This window comes from Mustela lutreola, chromosome 1 (assembly GCF_030435805.1).
Source record: "Mustela lutreola isolate mMusLut2 chromosome 1, mMusLut2.pri, whole genome shotgun sequence".
Lineage (NCBI taxonomy): Eukaryota > Metazoa > Chordata > Mammalia > Carnivora > Mustelidae > Mustela > Mustela lutreola.
This window is the reverse complement of record NC_081290.1, coordinates 86,985,935-87,006,479: the sequence shown is the minus strand read 5'-3', so window position 1 is coordinate 87,006,479 and position 20,545 is coordinate 86,985,935. Positions and strand designations below refer to the sequence as shown.

The 20,545-nt window shown below is 37.6% G+C and overlaps 1 long non-coding RNA gene across 4 annotated transcripts in view; it reads left to right on the top strand.

The window, feature by feature from the left end:
* The window catches only part of LOC131828128 (uncharacterized), a 198,491-nt gene that overhangs the window by 80,099 nt on the left and 97,847 nt on the right, over positions 1 to 20,545 (top strand). For all 4 annotated transcript variants that reach the window (XR_009352252.1, XR_009352254.1, XR_009352248.1 and 1 more), the window contains one exon: positions 249 to 429. This is a non-coding gene — a long non-coding RNA (uncharacterized LOC131828128). The remainder of the gene's footprint in view (positions 1 to 248; positions 430 to 20,545) is intronic.

Sequence of the window (20,545 nt, the reverse complement as noted above, 5' to 3'; positions counted from 1 at the left end):
TAGGTTTTGCACTGCAGTGTGCTCTATGCCTCTGAGAAAACTATTTTGCTAGCTCTTTTTGTACCTCTAGGGTCCTTTCGCTGGTTCTCTTCATTTGTTCCTGCACTGCTTTCAGAAATCCTTTCTCATGTTTTGTGATTTGGGCTTTAGCTATCTGCTCATGGTGCTAAAGTGGATTTCTATTCTGAATCTCATTCTCTAAAAGTCAGCTTTATTTCTTCTTCTTCTTCTTCTTTGTCTTTTTAAAGATTTTAAAAATTTATTTGAGAGAGGAGAGTCTCGGAGAGCGGGAAGGAGAAGGGGAGAGAATCTGAAGCAGACTCCACGCCAAGCTGAGAACCGGACCTGGGGCTTGATCCTGTGACTGCCATGAGATCGTGACCTGAGCTGAAACCAAGAGTTGAATACTTCACCGACTGAGCCACCCAGGTGCCCCTTAACTTTGTGTCTTAATTCAACAAGTGATCACCACGCATTCTCTATGTGCCACATGCTGGACATTTGGGAGCTCTAAGGACAAATACCTTGCTCTTGAGGGCTTTTTAATATTGTAGGACATGAAAAATCAATAACAAACAAGCAAACAAAAAAACCCAAACACCAAAAAAGACACAATGTGTTAAGTGTCAAAGTGGTTTTAAGAGTGGTTTAGGACAAAACCTGGGGATCAAGAAAGGACAGAAGATATAACACCTTGATGTTGGGAGAATAGTACTCAGAATATGGTAGGAACTCAAGAAGTAATTAACAGGTCCAAAAGAAGGCTGATTTTTGAATGAATATAGGGATTGATAATAATCCCGCTCATAGGGGCACCCAGGTGGCTCCGAGGGTAAAGCCTCTGCCTTCGGCCAGGGTCGTGGTATGGGGGTCCTGGGATCGAACCCCGCATTGGGCTCTCTGCTCGGTGGGGAGCCTGCTTCTCCCTCTCTCTGCCTGCCTCTCTGCCTACTTGTGATCTCTCTAGGTCAAATAAATAAATAAAATCTTTAAGAAAAATAATAATCCTGCTCATGGTGAAATTTTAGGAGGAAGCTATATATAAGCTTACAATTTTAAGATACTGTAGTTTATGTAATTATCGTTCATATTTCCTTTATCTAGATTTCCTCTGGATCAGGTTATCTGTTTCAGAGCTTATATTTTTTTTCATTAAATCTGCTTTCTTTGAGGTAGTCTTTGGAGAACTGATGGATGGATATAGAAGGAAGAGCATTGTACATAAAACAAAGGGCAGGAAGAAAACCACATGAATGTGAAGTCAGGGCACCATAGGAAATAAATCTGGAATTCCTGTAGGACTACATTATTAAGGGCCTAGGATGCCAACCTAAAATACCATTTACTTTTTGGATAGAGGAATTTTGCTTCAAATTGGATTACAAAAAAAAAAAAAAAAAACTAAATGAATTTTTCATAAAATTACCCATTTTCTGCATTTACCTTGAAAGATAACAAGACACTAATTGTATCGATGTATTTGTCAAAAAATTGACAATGCAAAGTTTAGTTTTATAAAATGCTAAATTTTTAATTGATAGAGGCAGAATATTTATCATTAGTTGTTGGTAATTAGTATCATTTATCCTTTTATTTTTCAGTTTTCATGATTACCTGTCATTGATTGAAAATATTATTTACGTTGTGCTTCAATAAATGCTTTTCCTTTCTTCCTCTTTCTGCTTTGCCCCTCCCTTTCCCTTTTCTTTACACCTCTTCCCTCATCTTTTCTTCTCTCTACTCAGTTATCAACCAATTAGTCATGGAGGCACACACTAGATGAAACATACATAACATTTTTTTTTTTAATGAGGTGCTTGGATCTTTACCACTTTAGACACAATGCAGTATTTTTCATACCATATGGTCTTTGAAATGATTATAATGCTTTCTTTTGGTAAAAAGGATTTGTTTACACATGTCATAAAATCCAACATTACTCTTGACTCACATAATCATAATCACCACCAGTACTACCATAATAACGGTAACCTTTGGGTTGAATAGACCAATCAATTTTATAATCTGTTAAAGTTGTCTTCCGATCTTCACTTTCGTTGTTTTTATGCATTCATGAAAAAAGCAGAGTATAAGAACTTAGAAGTTTACATGCTGTAAAAATTAAGAGGACATGATTTAGGATTAAAGAGGTAATGATTTAATTTTGGAGTTGCTGAGCTCTGGTGGTCTGGGAAGCTCTGGGGAGAATCCAGATATTGCAGTGACAGATTTGGGTTGGAATATTTAATGAATGCAATAGCAGATGCACTTATGGAAGGCTTTTCAAGTCAAGATGTTGCCTCACATGACCTTAGGATATGGTGGCTCTCCTAAGACTCTAGATTTGAAGAGAAGTTTTCTGTTTAGTCAAAACTTGAAAATTATTCACCTCTTCACACATTACTTAAAGAGTTATTAAAATTACATGTTTTGCAGAAACTAATAGCAGGATATATATATATATATATATATATATATATATATACACATATACACACACACATACATATACATATATATATGTATATCTCCTTATATATACATGATCTTTAAGCCAGTAAAATCTATTTATAGTTTTTAGACAGCTTAAGTTAAGGTAAATATACTTTATGGAATTTTTCCTGGGCTGTAAATATGGCTTATGTGTCTCTATATCTTTGTTTCCACTGATGAAATTGAAATAGCAGAAACTGGGTTTTTTTGAGACTTTGGGGGACTTTAGTGTTTTCTACCAGGTTGTTAAAAGTATATACCTTGGACATGTTCAAGGATTTACCCAAGCGTTAAGAGCCAGAGTTAATATTAAAAGTTTGAAAATCTATACTTGTGGTCTTTGATCTCTTGAATTCTTAATACTGAGGCATCATTGACTATCTTTGCATACTGAATATTTTCTTATAAATTTTTTCACTTTTAAGCTCTGTTAATACATAATATACCGCATATTCATGTCCATGTGTTAGTTGGCCCAATTTAGAATGAACCTCTAGGAAGGCTGCTATATGATAACTATAAGCAAATACCATGAAATATCTTCTATAATCTTTTAAAGTATGCAATAGATTATATCACTTGTAGAGGTTTTACATCTCATCCTATGATACTCCTTAAATCTCTATTCAGAGATGGATTTAAAAAAAATGACAACTTTGAAAGTTACAAACTTAGGTAGAAATTTTGATTATTTGTAGAATAACGGGAGCTGTGCATTGACAATAGCTATTCATACTCCGTACCAAGATCTTAATTTGACATGATGGTATGTTTTAGCTTTGTTTGGATTTGCTGTCAAACCCTAAAAACATTAGCAAATGGTACTCGTACTTTTAAATCATAAAAAGAAACCTAGATTTGTTTGCAGTTTTTTTTTTAATCTGTTGTTAATAAACTTGAAAGAACACAGCCCTGTCTAATAAACACATCAAACTAATGGGTACCAGCGCAGTTCAGAAGAGTGTTTGTTGTTTGGTGTTTAGATTTCAGTCAGAATTAATCAACAATGGATGGGGCCTGCTGTATTTATTAGCAGCTCAAATCCCTGTGATTTAATGCCAGGTCCCTTTGACTCATTCCAGTGAACGCTGGCAAGGTTACAGCACTGATACATACTTACATCCTCGGGTCTTAAAAAGAAAGAGAAAAATAGAGCCTCAAATCAGCCCACAGGATTGGCAAGAATTTCCCGAGGGCCATTTTGAATTTCGCCCTATACAGTGAGCCTGTGAATAGGAAGCAATTGATTCAGGAACAGTGGGGCCTTTTTTGCTGGAAGAAGCCTTCAGCTGTGCAGATGGCTTGCTGGCATAATCCAGTCTGCCTTTGTCTTTCATTTTATATATTAGGCTACTTTCTTCTCACACTCTATATTGCTTTTATTTTCTCTTTTTACTCCAAGCCTCCAAATTTCGGGGGCAAGGAGAGGTTGCAGGGATGCAGCGAGCGTGCTGCCCTCTCTCCCGCAGATTTATGCGTCCCTAGTATATCGCTGGCGATGTGGCTTGCTTGTCACAGCCAGCACTAGGCTGTTCTTTGTACAAAAGTGTCAACTTTTGAATGAAGCCTCTGGAAACAGATGTAAAGATTAATCTTGAGAATGCATTTTTTTCTGAGGCTCTAAAAAACGTGCCTTCCTTGTGCAATAGCCCTGGTTCTAGACATTTCTTTTTTTTCAAAGTGATCTCATTTCTCAATTACAAAGACTGACATTCTTTACTGTTCATGTTCAGAACATTCCACAGCCCTTAGCCACTCCTTCGGCTTCCCATGTCTGGGGGCTGCCTTTCGAGAGCCAATTATTTGTGGAAAGACATTATTTATCTGGAAACTCTTCCGTGAACACTCGATGGAGTCATCTTTCCTCTAGGGACCATCTATCTCGCTTCGAAGATAAGATTTGCTGGGGCTACCCTCCTACACCTTCCTGTGGGAAGATAGCCAACTTTTGGCCTGATAAGTAACGTCACATCGAATGCCTTGTTGCTGTCTCATGGATCCTTTCACGTCCTTCCCAGAAACAAATTTTTCTATATTGCTCTAGGTCATATTGTCTTTTTTTTTTCCTTCTGTCATTTGGAGGAAAATTTTGAAGAACAAATACACACACTCAAAAGAGCATTTGCTCAAGTATTCCTATGTTAAATATTAGGATATATCTCAAAATGTTTTGAAACAAATTTGTATTTAAAAAAGAAAGAAACACAGAATGTTAATCACATACCTCTGTTTTTCTTCTGGAGCTCTTCAGTGCAATGACATGTTTCCTTTCAGCAAATAGACTTTGTGGGAATGATGTGGGCTATCTTTTCTTTTAATTGTAAATGTTCCACACATGGAGAATAAATACCACAGACTCCACCACTTTGGAATGACTTGATTGTGAGTCAATGTCCTTGTTTTCCCTCCTCAAAAATTGTCTCTTCCGTTTATATGGGAAACACATGTAGATAGTTCCTCCTTTCTTATCGTTAAACAATGTGTGTAATGCTTTTCAGCTGGGGATTAAAAGATCTAGTTTTTTAAACATTTGTATACCATTGGCATATGTCCTAACATATAGATGGGATTTTTTCTCCCACTGTTGTGATCATTCCCTATATACTCAGCACTTTCTTTTGTGAGGAACATTTATTTTGGTACTGACATACTTAATTTTCTCATGGTACCTCTTTTAGATTATATATCTCAAGGGCATTTACAAAGAGGAACCTGACTCTCAAGTGAAAATATTTACATTTAAAGACCAAATGCTGACTTTTGGCTAAAGATGGCAGAGGATATGTGTTTGCATCCCCATTTATTCCTTGAAATAATACAAAATAACAATGGTGTAAAAGAAATAAGAAGGGCCATCTTCAAAGAAACTGGGCACACACAAGCCATGCCAGCCAAGTATAGGTGCAGGAAACAGTGACTTTAGGACCAAACTGAGCCCCAGTAATGACTGGAGTGCTTTACAAGTTGGGTGCTCAGTCCTGAAAAGCCCAACCAAGGATCTCTCTCAAGGATGAAAGGGTCTGGGGGTTTGGATTCACTGCAGGAAGCTTGTTGAATTCAGGCTTACATGGCCGGGGAGGAGCAGGGTCAGGCTGTGCTCACAGAATGATGAAGATATCCCTTTTTGTTATGAGAAGTCTGACCACTAGGAAGAGGGAAGATGTTAGAAGGCAAACTAATTTGTTGGGGAATCACAGCAGCTGAAGACCACCATCGTATGTTGGCGTTGGCTCATGGTCCGCTTTCTGGAGCCAATTCGTAAATTTTTTTGAATTTTGCCAGTTGATTGTTAAAAAACAGTCATGAAAAATTAAATTATAAACTTACATTAATGTTAAAAACAAAGGTAATAAGTACTCAAATCTCATCACTCTTTAATTACCATATTTTATTATTGCATATGTTCCTGAGGTATTTACATCAATTGTATCCGATTGGTGAAAATGTTATATGAAAGTGCCCTTCCGTGCATTTCCTCCCAACCCTGTGATCAGTGATGTCACAATGGTAGCTTGAAATCAGCCATTGTGGGAATATTATACCATGAAAATGTGCAAATGCTAGAGCTCAGCACTTCGCTTATTATTTGTTTATTATTTGGACTTAAAATGATAGAGAAAACAATAATGCGGATTCAAATGAACAGTGTCATGTCTGCAGCACAAAAAGTTGAGAAGTATCCTTTTAGGGTTTGAATCTATTATTTGGTTTGGTTAGTAAGCTCTCAAGTCACCGATGAGAGTATGAGTTTCCCAGATGGGCATCTTTGCTGTTTCTCTTTCATCTTATTAATAACTGCCCATATCATCCAACCTTTGTGTCAGAACCACACTGCCTTGTCAGTTACATCTAAAGGCTGAGAACAAATTTGGCAAAACTCAATAAAAGCATTCTGAGAGAATCAATTGGCTCTAAAGACTTTACAATGATCTTTTTGTGACTATTTTGTAAACTCTGTACTACACGTCCTTTATATCAGCAAAATTCATAGTACACTTATTATGTGTACTATGCAGATATGTAAAAATGCACGTGGATGTAAAAATACCTACATTATTTTTAGGATAGTCTGTTAGGAAGTTATGGACACCCAGAGGTGCTCCACAATGCCCCAGCAAGATAGCCTCCTCACCCTGTGTTGGGCATGGGGACAGAAAAATGGAGGTTTAACAACTTGAAAGCAGGGAGCATTGTAACTGGGGACACACCCAGGCCTGAAAATTAGTGAGAAAGTACTTTGAGAAAATATGTTTGAATTCAAGATATTTGCTGTCCCAGTTTTTCTCCCTGGCTCCTCCTACACCAGTCTTGACCGGTCCTGAAAGAACTCTCTTCATTCAAGGATATCATTTACTGGAAAGCATGAGCATGGGATTTATACACAGATATTGAATGCAAAAGGAGGAGGAATAGGAGCTAATCCATGTGAAATGGCATGGAGAGAGTCCTCAAATTATTATTATTACTTTCATGATGTGGTCCAGATGACTAATTTGCATCAGAGTAGAACTTACGCCCATAAGTAGAAAAAAACATTTCAAACATATAATTCTCCACGTTATCAAGTAGATTAAAGACAGTATTAATTTTGTGAAATGAAAGGTCACAGAAGGGAAACAATGAATCCAAGAAAGGAAAGTTGTGGAGGGAGGAAAGTGTAGCCAGACAGTCTGAGAAGTTTGGACCCGGCTGAGCTGTTTGAGTACATAGGACACAGACACATCATCTCGAACATAAAGGAATACAGGGAGAAGAATACCCATGCATCTTTTGAAAAGGTACATGATGAAATCTAAACCATATAGATAGATAGATCTAGATAGATATAGTATGTGTATGTATGTATGTAAGCTAAATATATATACACATATAGTATGTGTGTGTATACACACATGCATATAGTATGTGTGGGTGTATATATATATATGTATGCACATTCTCCTTGACTTGAAATCAGAGAACATGGTCTCATTTCTAATGCTTTCGGAATATTAAAAACAAACAGACAAACTTATGTTGAGGCACAAAGAAAACCTCAATAAATTTGTAAACTAGAAAAAGAGGGCATAATGTAGCCATGGATCACAATACACTGAAACTTGAAATTTATTACAGAAATAAAGTAAGAAAATAAGAAAACCCAACCATCTAGAATTAAAAACACAGCAACAAGAAAGACAATTCTCAAATAAGTTTTAGGCTTAAGAGAAAGTTCAGAATTGAAGTTACAGAGCATGTAGAAAAAAACAGCAATAAAACACTATATACAATAACGTAGGTTTCTTTTTTTTAAGATTTTATTTATTTATTTGACAGAGAGAGACACAGCGAGAGAGGGAACACAAGCAGGGGGAGCGGGAGAGGGAGAAGCAGGCTTCCCCCTGAGTAGGGAGCCCAATGGGGCTGGATTCCTGGACACTGGGATCATGACCTGAGCCGAAGGCAGCTGCTTAATGACTGAGCCACCCAGGTACACCAAGAACGTAGGTTCTAAAGCTGAAACCATGCTTAGGAGATTTATGGCCTTAAGCACAAATGATATGACCTTTTAACAGAGTAAGTTAGGGGGAACAAAACCCAGCAAAACTATTTTTTAAGAAAGAGGAAGTAGAAGTTTAATAAAAATTACAGCAAACATTAAGAAATTAGATACAGAAAGGTAGGATACCTGAGCAGCTTAGTTGGTTAAGCAACTGCCTTGGACTCAGTTCATGATCCCAGAGTACCGGGATTGAGTCCTGCATAAGGCTCCCAGCTCCATGGGGAGTCTGCTTCTCTCTCTGACCTTCTCCTCTCTCATGCTCTCTCTCACTGTCTCTCTCTCTCTCTCAAATAAATAAATAAATAAATAAATAAATAAAATCTTTAAAAAAAAAAGAATACAGAAAGATAGTAGAGCTAATACATAAATCAGTTTCCCAACAATATAGATAAATCACTAGTTAACCTCATTAAAGAGAAAAAGAAGATGATGCAAACACACAAATTAGAAACCGAAGGAAAAATAGCCAGGGGGGAAAAAATAGCCAGAGGAAATTATAAGAAATGTTTAAGTTTTTTTTTTTTCCACAAATATTTAGAAATCTGGATACGTGAATGATTTTCTAGGAAAGAACATATAACGAAAATTAGTATCAGATGACAGGGAAAGCTCAAACTAAACAATTACAAGGAAGAAAATTATTTTAACAAATTATTAAAGTGTTGTCCCTTGGGACGCCTGGGTGGCCCCGTGGGTTAAGTGTCTGCCTTTGGCTCAGCTCATGATCACAGAGTCCTGGGATTGAACGCCATGTCAAGATCCCTGTTTGTGGGGAGCCTGCTTCTCTCTCTCCCTCTGCCTGCTGCTCCCCCTACTTGTGTGTGTTCTTTCTGTCAAATAAATAAATAAAAATGTGCTTAAAAAATGAAGTGTTGTCCTTTTGAAAAAGGTCAAGGCTCATGGTACTTTAAACGTGAATCTTCTCTGAAACTGAGTAGAGGAAGCCTTCCATTTTAAAATTTTTGCAGGGAGGAGCCAAGATGGCGGAGAAGTAGCAAGCTGAGACTGCTTCAGCTAGCTGGAGATCAGCTAGATAGCTTATCTAAAGATTGCAAACACCTGAAAATCCATCGGCAGATCGAAGAGAAGAAGAACAGCAATTCTGGAAACAGAAAAACAACCACTTTCTGAAAGGTAGGACCGGCGGAGAAGTGAATCCAAAGCGACGGGAAGATAGACCCCGGGGGGAGGGGCCGGCTCCCGGCAAGCGGCGGAGCAACCGTGCACAAAATCAGGACTTTTAAAAGTCTGTTCCGCTGAGGGACATCGCTCCAGAGGCTAAACCGGGGCGAAGCCCACGCGGGGTCAGCGTGGCCTCAGGTCCCGCAGGGTCACAGAAGGATCGGGGGTGTCTGAGTGTCGCAGAGCTTGCGGGTATTGGAACGGGAAAGCCGGCTACAGAGACAGAGCCGACAGTAAGCTCACAGCTCGGTGTTACCTTGAACCGGTCGCAGGCTCGGTGAGCTCGGAGTGCGGCCGGAGGTCAGGCAGACGGGAGTAACTGGGCACGGTTCTCTGAGCGCACACTGAGGAGTGCGGCCCTGGGCTCTCGGCTCCTCCGGGCCAGAGACCAGGAGGCCGCCATTTGTATTCCCGTCCTCTGGAACTCTACGGAAAGCGCTCAGGGAACAAAAGCTCCTGAAAGCAAACCCGAGCGGATTACTCACCCCGGCCCCGGGTAAGGGCGGTGTAATTCTTCCTGGGGCAAAGACACTTGAGAATCACTACAACAGGCCCCTCCCCCAGAAGATCAACAAGAAATCCAGCCGAGACCAAGTTCACCTACCAAGGAGTGCGGTTTCAATACCAAGGAGAGCAGCAGAATTCCAGAGGAGGAGAAAGCCAAGCACGGAACTCATGGCTTTTTTCCTGTGATTTTTTTTAGTCTTGCAGTTAATTTAATTTTTTCTTTTTCTTTTTCTTTTTTTTTTTTTTCTCGCCTTCGGGTAAAATTTTTTTTTAACTGTTACCTTTTTCTTTTTTAACGATTTTTTACTAGTTTATCTAATATATATATTTTTTCTTTTTTACATTTTTCTTAGGTATTTTCTTTTTTAAAAAAATTCTTTTCTTTTCTTTTCTTTTCTTTTTTTTTCTTTTCTTTTTTTTTTTTTTTCTTTCTTCCTTTTTGAACCTCTTTTTATCCCCTTTCTCCCCACTCATGATTTTGGATCTCTTCTAATTTGGTTAAAGCATATTTTCCTGGGGTTGTTGCCACCCTTTTAGTATTTTACTTGCCCCTTCATTTACTCTTATCTGGACAAAATGACAAGACGGAAAAATTCAACACAAAAAAAAGAACAAGAGGCAGTACCGAAGGCTGGGGACCTAATCAATACAGACATCGGTAATATGTCAGATCTAGAGTTCAGAATGACAATTCTCAAGGTTCTAGCCGGGCTCGAAAAAGGCATGGAAGATATTAGAGAAACCCTCTCGAGAGATATAAAAGCCCTTTCTGGAGAAATAAAAGAACTAAAATCTAACCAAGGTGAAATCAAAAAAGCTATTAATGAGGTGCAATAAAAAATGGAGGCTCTCACTGCTAGGATAAATGAGGCAGAAGAAAGAATTAGTGATATAGAAGACCAAATGACAGAGAATAAAGAAGCTGAGCAAAAGAGGGACAAACAGCTACTGGACCACGAGGGGAGAATTCGAGAGATAAGTGACACCATAAGACGAAACAACATTAGAATAATTGGGATTCCAGAAGAAGAAGAAAGTGAGAGGGGAGCAGAAGGTATACTGGAGAGAATTATTGGGGAGAATTTCCCCAATATGGCAAAGGGAACGAGCATCAAAATTCAGGAGGTTCAGAGAACGCCCCTCAAAATCAATAAGAATAGGCCCACACCCCGTCACCTAATAGTAAAATTTACAAGTCTCAGTGACAAAGAGAAAATCCTGAAAGCAGCCCGGGAAAAGAAGTCTGTAACATACAATGGTAAAAATATTAGATTGGCAGCTGACTTATCCACAGAGACCTGGCAGGCCAGAAAGAGCTGGCATGATATTTTCAGAGCACTAAACAAGAAAAACATGCAGCCAAGAATACTATATCCAGCTAGGCTATCATTGAAAATAGAAGGAGAGATTAAAAGCTTCGAGGACAAACAACAACTGAAAGAATTTGCAAATACCAAACCAGCTCTACAGGAAATCTTGAAAGGGGTCCTCTAAGCAAAGAGAGAGCCTACAAGTGGTAGATCAGAAAGGAACAGAGACCATATACAGTAACAGTCACCTTACGGGCAATACAATGGCACTAAATTCATATCTCTCAATAGTTACCCTGAATGTGAATGGGCTAAATGCCCCTGTCAAAAGACACAGGGTATCAGAATGAATAAAAAAACAAAACCCATCTATATGTTGCCTCCAAGAAACACATTTTAAGCCCGAAGACACCTCCAGATTTAAAGTGAGGGGGTGCAAAAGAATTTACCATGCTAATGGACATCAGAAGAAAGCAGGAGTGGCAATCCTTATATCAGATCAATTAGATTTTAAGCCAAAGACTATAATAAGAGATGAGGAAGGACACTATATCATAATCAAAGGGTCTGTCCAACAAGAAGATTTAACAATTTTAAATATCTATGCCCCCAATGTGGGAGCAGCCAACTATATAAACCAATTAATAACAAAATCTAAGAAACACATCAACAATAATACAATAATAGTAGGGGACTTTAACACTCCCCTCACTGAAATGGACAGGTCATCCAAGCAAAAGATCAGCAAGGAAATAAAGGCCTTAAATGACACACTGGACCAGATGGACATCACAGATATATTCAGAATATTTCATCCCAAAGCAACAGAATACACATTCTTCTCTAGTACACATGGAACATTCTCCAGAATAGATCACATCCTCGGTCCTAAATCAGGACTCAACCGGTATCAAAACACTGGGATCATTCCCTGCATATTTTCAGACCACAATGCTCTAAAGCTAGAACTCAACCACAAAAGGAAGTTTGGAAAGAACCCAAATACATGGAGACTAAACAGTATCCTTCTAAAGAATGAATGGGTCAACCCGGAAATTAAAGAAGAATTGAAAAAAATCATGGAAACAAATGATAATGAAAATACAACGGTTCAAAATCTGTGGGACACAACAAAGGCAGTCCTGAGAGGAAAATATATAGCGGTACAAGCCTTTCTCAAGAAACAAGAAAGGTCTCAGGTACACAACCTAACCCTACACCTAAAGGAGCTGGAGAAAGAACAAAAAAGAAACCCTAAGCCCAGCAGGAGAAGAGAAATCATAAAGATCAGAGCAGAAATCAATGAAATAGAAACCAAAAAAACAATAGAACAAATCAACGAAACTAGGAGCTGGTTCTTTGAAAGAATTAATAAAATTGATAAACCCCTGACCAGACTTATCAAAAAGAAAAGAGAAAGGACCCAAATAAATAAAATCATGAATGAAAGAGGAGAGATCACAACTAACACCAAAGAAATACAAACTATTATAAGAACATACTATGAGCAACTCTATGGCAATAAATTTGACAATCTGGAAGAAATGGATGCATTCCTAGAAACATATAAACTACCACAACTGAACCATGAAGAAATAGAAAGCCTGAACAGACCCATAACCAGTAAGGAGATTGAAACAGTCATTAAAAATCTCCAAACAAACAAAAGCCCAGGGCCAGACGGCTTCCCGGGGGAATTCTACCAAACATTTAAAGAAGAACTAATTCCTATTCTCCTGAAACTGTTCCAAAAAATAGAAATGGAAGGAAAACTTCCAAACTCATTTTATGAGGCCAGCATCACCTTGATCCCAAAACCAGACAAGGATCCCACCAAAAAAGAGAGCTATAGACTGATATCCTTGATGAACACAGATGCGAAAATACTCAACAAAATACTAGCCAATAGGATTCAACAGTACATTAAAAAGATTATTCACCATGACCAAGTGGGATTTATTCCAGGGCTGCAAGGTTGGTTCAACATCCGCAAATCAGTCAATGTGATACAACACATCAATAAAAGAAAGAACAAGAACCATATGATACTCTCAATAGATGCTGAAAAAGCATTTGACAAAGTACAACATCCCTTCCTGATCAAAACTCTTCAAAGTGTAGGGATACAGGGCACATACCTCAATATCATCAAAGCCATCTATGAAAAACCCACCGCAAATATCATTCTCAATGGAGAAAAACTGAAAGCTTTTCCGCTAAGGTCAGGAACACGGCAGGGATGTCCATTATCACCACTGCTATTCAACATCGTACTAGAGGTCCTAGCCTCAGCAATCAGACAACAAAAGGAAATTAAAGGCATCCAAATCGGCAAAGAAGAAGTCAAATTATCACTCTTCGCAGATGATATGATACTATATGTGGAAAACCCAAAAGACTCCACTCCAAAACTGCTAGAACTTATACAGGAATTCAGTAAAGTGTCAGGATATAAAATCAATGCACAGAAATCAGTTGCATTTCTCTACACCAACAGCAAGATAGAAGAAAGAGATATTAAGGAGTCAATCCCATTTACAATTGCATCCAAAACCATAAGATACCTAGGAATAAACCTAACCAAAGAGACACAGAATCTATACTCAGAAAACTATAAAGTACTCATGGAAGAAATTGAGGAAGACACAAAGAAATGGAAAAATGTTCCATGCTCCTGGATTGGAAGAATAAATATTGTGAAAATGTCTATGCTACCTAAAGCAATCTACACATTTAATGCAATTCCTATCAAAGTACCATCCATCTTTTTCAAAGAAATGGAACAAATAATGCTAAAATTTATATGGAACCAGAAAAGACCTCGAATAGCCAAAGGGATATTGAAAAAGAAAGCCAACGTTGGTGGCATCACAATTCCGGACTTCAGGCTCTATTACAAAGCTGTCATCATCAAGACAGCATGGTACTGGCACAAAAACAGACACATAGATCAATGGAACAGAATAGAGAGCCCAGAAATAGACCCTCAAATCTATGGTCAACTAATCTTCGACAAAGCAGGAAAGAATGTCCAATGGAAAAAAGACAGCCTTTTCAATAAATGGTACTGGGAAAATTGGACAGCCACATGCAGAAAAATGAAATTGGACCATTCCCTTACACCACACACAAAAATAGACTCAAAATGGATGAAGGACCTCAATGTACGAAAGGAATCCATCAAAATCCTTGAGGAGAACACGGGCAGCAACCTCTTCGACCTCTGCCGCAGCAACATCTTCCTAGGAACAACGCAAAAGGCAAGGGAAGCAAGGGAAAAAATGAACTACTGGGATTTCATCAAGATCAAAAGCTTTTGCACAGCAAAGGAAACAGTTAACAAAATCAAAAGACAACTGACAGAATGGGAGAAGATATTTGCAAACGACATATCAGATAAAGGACTAGTGTCCAAAATCTATAAAGAACTTAGCAAACTCAACACCCAAAGAACAAATAATCCAATCAAGAAATGGGCAGAGGACATGAATAGACATTTCTGCAAAGAAGACATCCAGGTGGCGAACAGACACATGAAAAAGTGCTCCATATCACTCGGCATCAGGGAAATACAAATCAAAACCACAATGAGATATCACCTCACACCAGTCAGAATGGCTAAAATCAACAAGTCAGGAAATGACAGATGCTGGCGAGGATGCGGAGAAAGGGGAACCCTCCTACACTGTTGGTGGGAATGCAAGCTGGTGCAGCCACTCTGGAAAACAGCATGGAGGTTCCTCAAAATGTTGAAAATAGAACTGCCCTATGACCCAGCAATTGCACTATTGGGTATTTACCCTAAAGATACAAATGTAGTGATCCAAAGGGGCACATGCACCCGAATGTTTATAGCAGCAATGTCCACAATAGCCAAACTATGGAAAGAACCTAGATGTCCATCAACAGATGAATGGATCAAGAAGATGTGATATATATACACAATGGAATACTATGCAGCCATCAAAAGAAATGAAATCTTGCCATTTGCTACAACATGGATGGAACTAGAGCGTATCATGCTTAGCGAAATAAGTCAAGCAGAGAAAGACAACTATCATATGATCTCCCTGATATGAGGAAGTGGTGATACAACATGGAGGCTTAAGTGGGTAGAAGAAGAATCAATGAAACAAGATGGGATTGGGAGGGAGACAAACCATAAGTGACTCTTAATCTCACAAAACAAACTGAGGGTTGCCGGGGGGAGGGGGTTTGGGAGAAGGCGGTGGGATTATGGACATTGGGGAGGGTATGTGATTTGGTGAGTGCTGTGAAGTGTGTAAACCTGGTGATTCACAGACCTGTACCTCTGGGGATAAAAATATATGTTTATAAAAAATAAAAAAAATTAAAGTCTAAAAAAAAAAAATAAAAAAAAATAAAATTTTTGCAAAACTACACCAAAACCAGATTCTGGAAAAAAAAAAAAATCACACCTAGCTTACTAAACTGGAAATAATCTCAAGTAAAGTTAAATGCTAGAGAACTAATACATAGCCATTAAAAAGAAAAATGTATAGCCATCCTTATATGGATATGGAACTATCTTAAAATATAATATTCAAGTAAAAAAGGAAGGTTCAGAACAATGTGTAAAAACATGTATAGATCTGTGAATGGAGCACTTTTTATTAAAGTATAATTAATACTTGTATAAGATACAGTATCTTATTAGTTTTCAAGTGTGCCTCATCGTGATTTGCTATTTTTATGTCATACAAAATGACCTCCAGATGAGATGTTTGTTTTATCAATGTGTTTTCACAAGATAACATGTCAAGTAAGATTTTTTTTTTCTCTCAGTCTTTAATAGTTGGAATTCCCAAGTGGAATCATGACTCGATATTCTATGGAAAACAACCTTTCAAGCAGATCATGAGATGAGAAGTGCACTGACCAGTTTTATCAGACATGTCCACTAATTAACGAGATAATAGTAATTTCATTTTCATCATATATTTCCAGTTTTCTTTCTAGCTATGTATAGAGAGTAAATGCTATACTGTACTTTCGAACAAAAAAACATCAAGAGGTCACACTCTTTTTCCCCCTTGGTAAGTTAGAATTCTTGATCTTTCTGTCATATTCAAATAACACTTACAAAGTTTCTGAAAATCTCAGTTATCTGGCAACTCTACAGTTTTTGTTAGGTTGGTGTGTGTGGCTGTTCAGTCTGATGGGCACTATGTGGAATGAATCTGGGAAAATTTGTAGAGGGGGCTCCAGTTCTCTTACAGGATGCTGTGGAAGCAGATTCCATGTGCTAATAATAGAATCTTCAGGGAGATGATTTTGCTTTTTTTGTGAGGAAAGAATGTTTTGAACTGCTGTTTGAGAATTTTGGTGTCTGCAACATCCCAGATGTTGTACTATGAATTGTTGGGTTAAATGGTCTACAGGCAGCCAGAATTGGGAGTATACAGAAGGCAGAAAAGACCAAGTTATTTTGTAAAAATCTGATGTTGAGGGCATATTTCATTATTAGGTAAAGAGTTTGGAGACCCCCATTTCCGGAGTGTTCCTGGATGCCTAATTTTGGGGTATTTTTAAAGGAAAATTTGGATATATGATACTGGGTATTAAAATTTGCCCTACTTTGTTTCATATGTCTAGCTGATACCAACTTTAGAACTGAAATATGTATTCTTTTGGGGGATGGATGACTATTGGAGCATTTATAAAAGTGCTAAGAAGAATGGAGGAATCTCTTAGTTTCAGTCTAGAGATGCTTCCTAGGTCCAGGACTCTTTTCCAGCATTCTTGAGCCCAGGCTAATGAGGTGCTAATGGGGTGTTAGTACTGGCTACTAGACCAAGGCATCCGAGAGACAGGAGGGTAAACACTCTTTGAAGTATGTGCCTAATCCTTTGAAGTGTGCTTCTACTGGGAAGATAAGCACTTTTCCTGTCTTAGTGATCTCTGGTTTGACGTCTTACACCCTATTCAGGGTCAATACCTTTGCTCTTTTCAGGTGCTACTTAGGGAAGAAACTACATGAGGGGGGTGACTTCAAGGTTTGGCTGTCTCATGTTCCATCTGGTTAACAGAGCCTCATGTAGGAAACCTTTAAATAATTGTAAACCATCTTAGGTGACTTTTCTTATACCTCCACTCCCAGAAGAAATACAAAATATAAAGTAGGTCAAACCAGGGGAATATAAGCCCAAATCCCACTCTAAACTTTTCTCCTCTTTGACTTCCCCCTCACTGTCTTTTTTTCCCTCTTCAATACCCCAAATTAAATAGGGTCAGAGCTCTTATTGGTCTTTTTATCCTCAGTTCCTAGCACATTTGTAACCTTGAGTACTGAATTCCTTTAATTAATACACATGAATGTTTTGCTTCATTACATGGACTAATACCCTGGAGAAGATGCTTTACTATATGATTCTTAAAACTAAAAAGTTCTCAGTGTAACAGAAAGCCAAATATATAGGAAAATACAATACTTTCTAATCTTCTAGTGTTTTCTAATCTTCTAGTGTCCATATTTTGTTAGTTTTTAAAAAATTATATTTATTTATTTGAGAGTGAGAGAGAGAGATAGGCAGGGGGAGAGGGAGAAGCAGATTCCCCGCTGAGCAGGAGCCAGACATGGAGCTCGATCCTAGGACCCTGGGATCATGACCTCAGCCAAAGGCAGATGCTTAACCCACTGAGCCACCCAGGAGCCCCTTTTGTTAGGTTTATACCTAAATATTTTACTTCTATTGGACAAATCCTATTTTGTTTTAAATTTCAAATTTTATGCTAGTGTATGAGAAAATGATTGGCTTTAATGATTTCATTTAACTGTGTTCTGCAACCTTGATATGGTGGTTTATTAGTTCTAGGATATTTCTATCAATACTTTTAGACTTCCTACATAAACAGTCATGTCATCTGAGAATAAAGATAATTTACTTCTTCTGTCTTAATTAGTATACCTTTAATCCTTTTCTTGTCTTATTAGCTAGATAAGCTAAATATTAGCTAGATGTCTTATTAGCTAGACTTCCAGGATGATAATGAAAATGAGTGGCAAGAGGGGTATCTTTGCCTTGTTCCTGATCATAGTGTGAAACTTCTAGTTTCTCACCATTAAATGCCATGTTAGCTGTAGATTTTTTGGTAGATGCTCTTTATATCAACTTGAGGATGTGGCCTTCTGTTCCTAGTTTACTGAGAGCTTTATGAGTGGGTATTGTGTTTTGTCACATGTTTTTCCTGCTTCTATTGATATGTTTATGTGATTTTTCATTTTTATCCTGTTGATGTGATGGATTGCATTAATTGATTTTTGAATGTTGACTCGGTGTTGCATAAGTGGGATGAAACCTACTTAATCACAATATATAATTCTTTTTATACATTCTTGGATTTTACTTGCTAAGATTTTGCTGAGAATTTTACATCCATGTTCATAAGAGTTATTGGTGTGTAGTTTTCTTGTAATGTCCTTTATTTGGTATTAGGGCAGTGCTGTCTTCATAGAATGAGTTTGGAAGTATTCCCTTTGCTTCTGTTTTCCAGAAGGGGTTGTAGAGAATGGGTATAATTTCTTCCCTATTTGGTAGAATTCACCAGTGACCCCATCTGGGCCTGGTTCTTTCTCTTTTGAAAGCTATTAATTATTGATTCAATTTCCTTAATAGATATGGACATTGTTTGATTGTCTACTTCTTAATGTGAGTTTTGGCAGACTATCTTTCAAGGATGACCCATTTTACCTATGCTTTCAAATTTGTGGGCATATGTTTGTTGATAATATTCCATTATTATTCCTTTAATATCCATGAGATCTGTAGTGATATCCCCTTTATCATTTCTGTTATGAATACTTTTGATTTTTTCTCTCTTTTCTTATTTACACCGAGGCTTATTAATTTTATTGATCTTTTCAAAGAACCAACTTTTGGTCTCATTGATTTTCTCTATTTCTGTTTTCAATTTCATTGATTTCTGTTCTAATTTTTATTTCATCTACTTTGGATTTAATTTTATTTTCTTTTTCTAATGTTGTAAAGTGGAAGTTTAGTTTATTGACTTTAGTTCTTTCTCCTTTTCTTTAGTTTCCCTCTAAGCACTGTTTTCACTGCATCCCATAAATTTTGCTAGGTTGTATTTTCATTTCTATTTAGTTTAAAACATTTTTCCATTTTTCTTGAGATTTTTTCTTTGACTCATGTTGTTTAGAAGTGTTTTGTTTAATCTCTATGTTTTTTGAACTTTCCAGCTACCTTTATGTTGAATGTTTGTTTTTAGTCCAAGATATAATCAGTCTGAATTCTTTTCTCCATTTCCCCCCCATGTAACTTTGAATGGGGAGCAGGGTATTGTCATAATTTTTTCCAGTGTCTTCTTCATTATCTTAAGTGATCCATGAGCACCTCATAGTTAACAAGCTTCAATCAACTTAGTTTCTTCTATTGCAAAGATTTTTACTTCTATTATGCTCAATATACCTTACTGATAATTCTGCACCTACCTCCTCTGCAAGTCAGAAACCTGGATATCTTCCCAGATTTTTAGTTTCCCAGCCTCACACGTGTACCTGGAAATCAAGATTTATCAGCTATACATTTGAAGCACTTTTATGTCCCTTTCTCTCAATTCCAATTTTCACTAAGTCCAAATTCTCTTCATCTCTTACTTGAGCTACTGGAACAGTTTCTTAATTCATCTTCCTGCCTTTAGCTTTATTTCTCCCATCTGTCTTGCACCACTTTGCCAAAGTAATTACATATACATGTAATTAATACAGCATTAATTATAACATTCTAACATTAGTATAATATTAGATATAGATAACAAATATGCATTCATTGTGTTTTGATTTGTTTAAAATTATTTTTATTTAAAATTCTTCTGTAGCTTAAAATTCTTCCTAATGCCTAAAGGTTAAAGTATAGATCCCTGCATAGAGCCTATTTAACTCTTCTAATTTGACCCTTGGCCCTTTATACTTGGGTTCTTGCCTTCATTCTGAGAAATTTGGTTACTGCCCTGTAAGAAAAGGGCAAACATACTTGTAGCTGCTCCTCAGAGGTCACCTTCCTGTGAGATCCCTCTGGAGTATTTCTTTCTCCCTCCTCCATTTCAACACTCTTCTTTTGTTTGTCCACAGTTCCTTTCCTTACTCTTTCAATGCCTCTCCCATTTTGTTTCAGACAACTGTTTACTGGTAGGTAGGCCCTCGCGTTGTGAGTGCATTAATATAAGGACTGTATTTTGTTCATTGTTATTTATTTATTTTCAGCCCAGAACCTTGCCTGTAGTGGGTGCTCAGCAAATGTTTGTTGAATGAAGTTGTATGTGGCCAAGCTTTGTAAGAATATGGTGAAGGGCTCATTGTGGCTTCATTAAACCTGAGCTATTCAGACCACCAAAGGAGCTTTGTTGAGGGACAGTGGCACCAATTAGTGTAGACTGTTGCAAGTAGAATGGAAATAAGCTAGAGAGAAGCTCCAGTCTTATCTGGGTCCCTGGGGGAACATATTTGATGCCTTTCAATGGATATGGTTTAAAA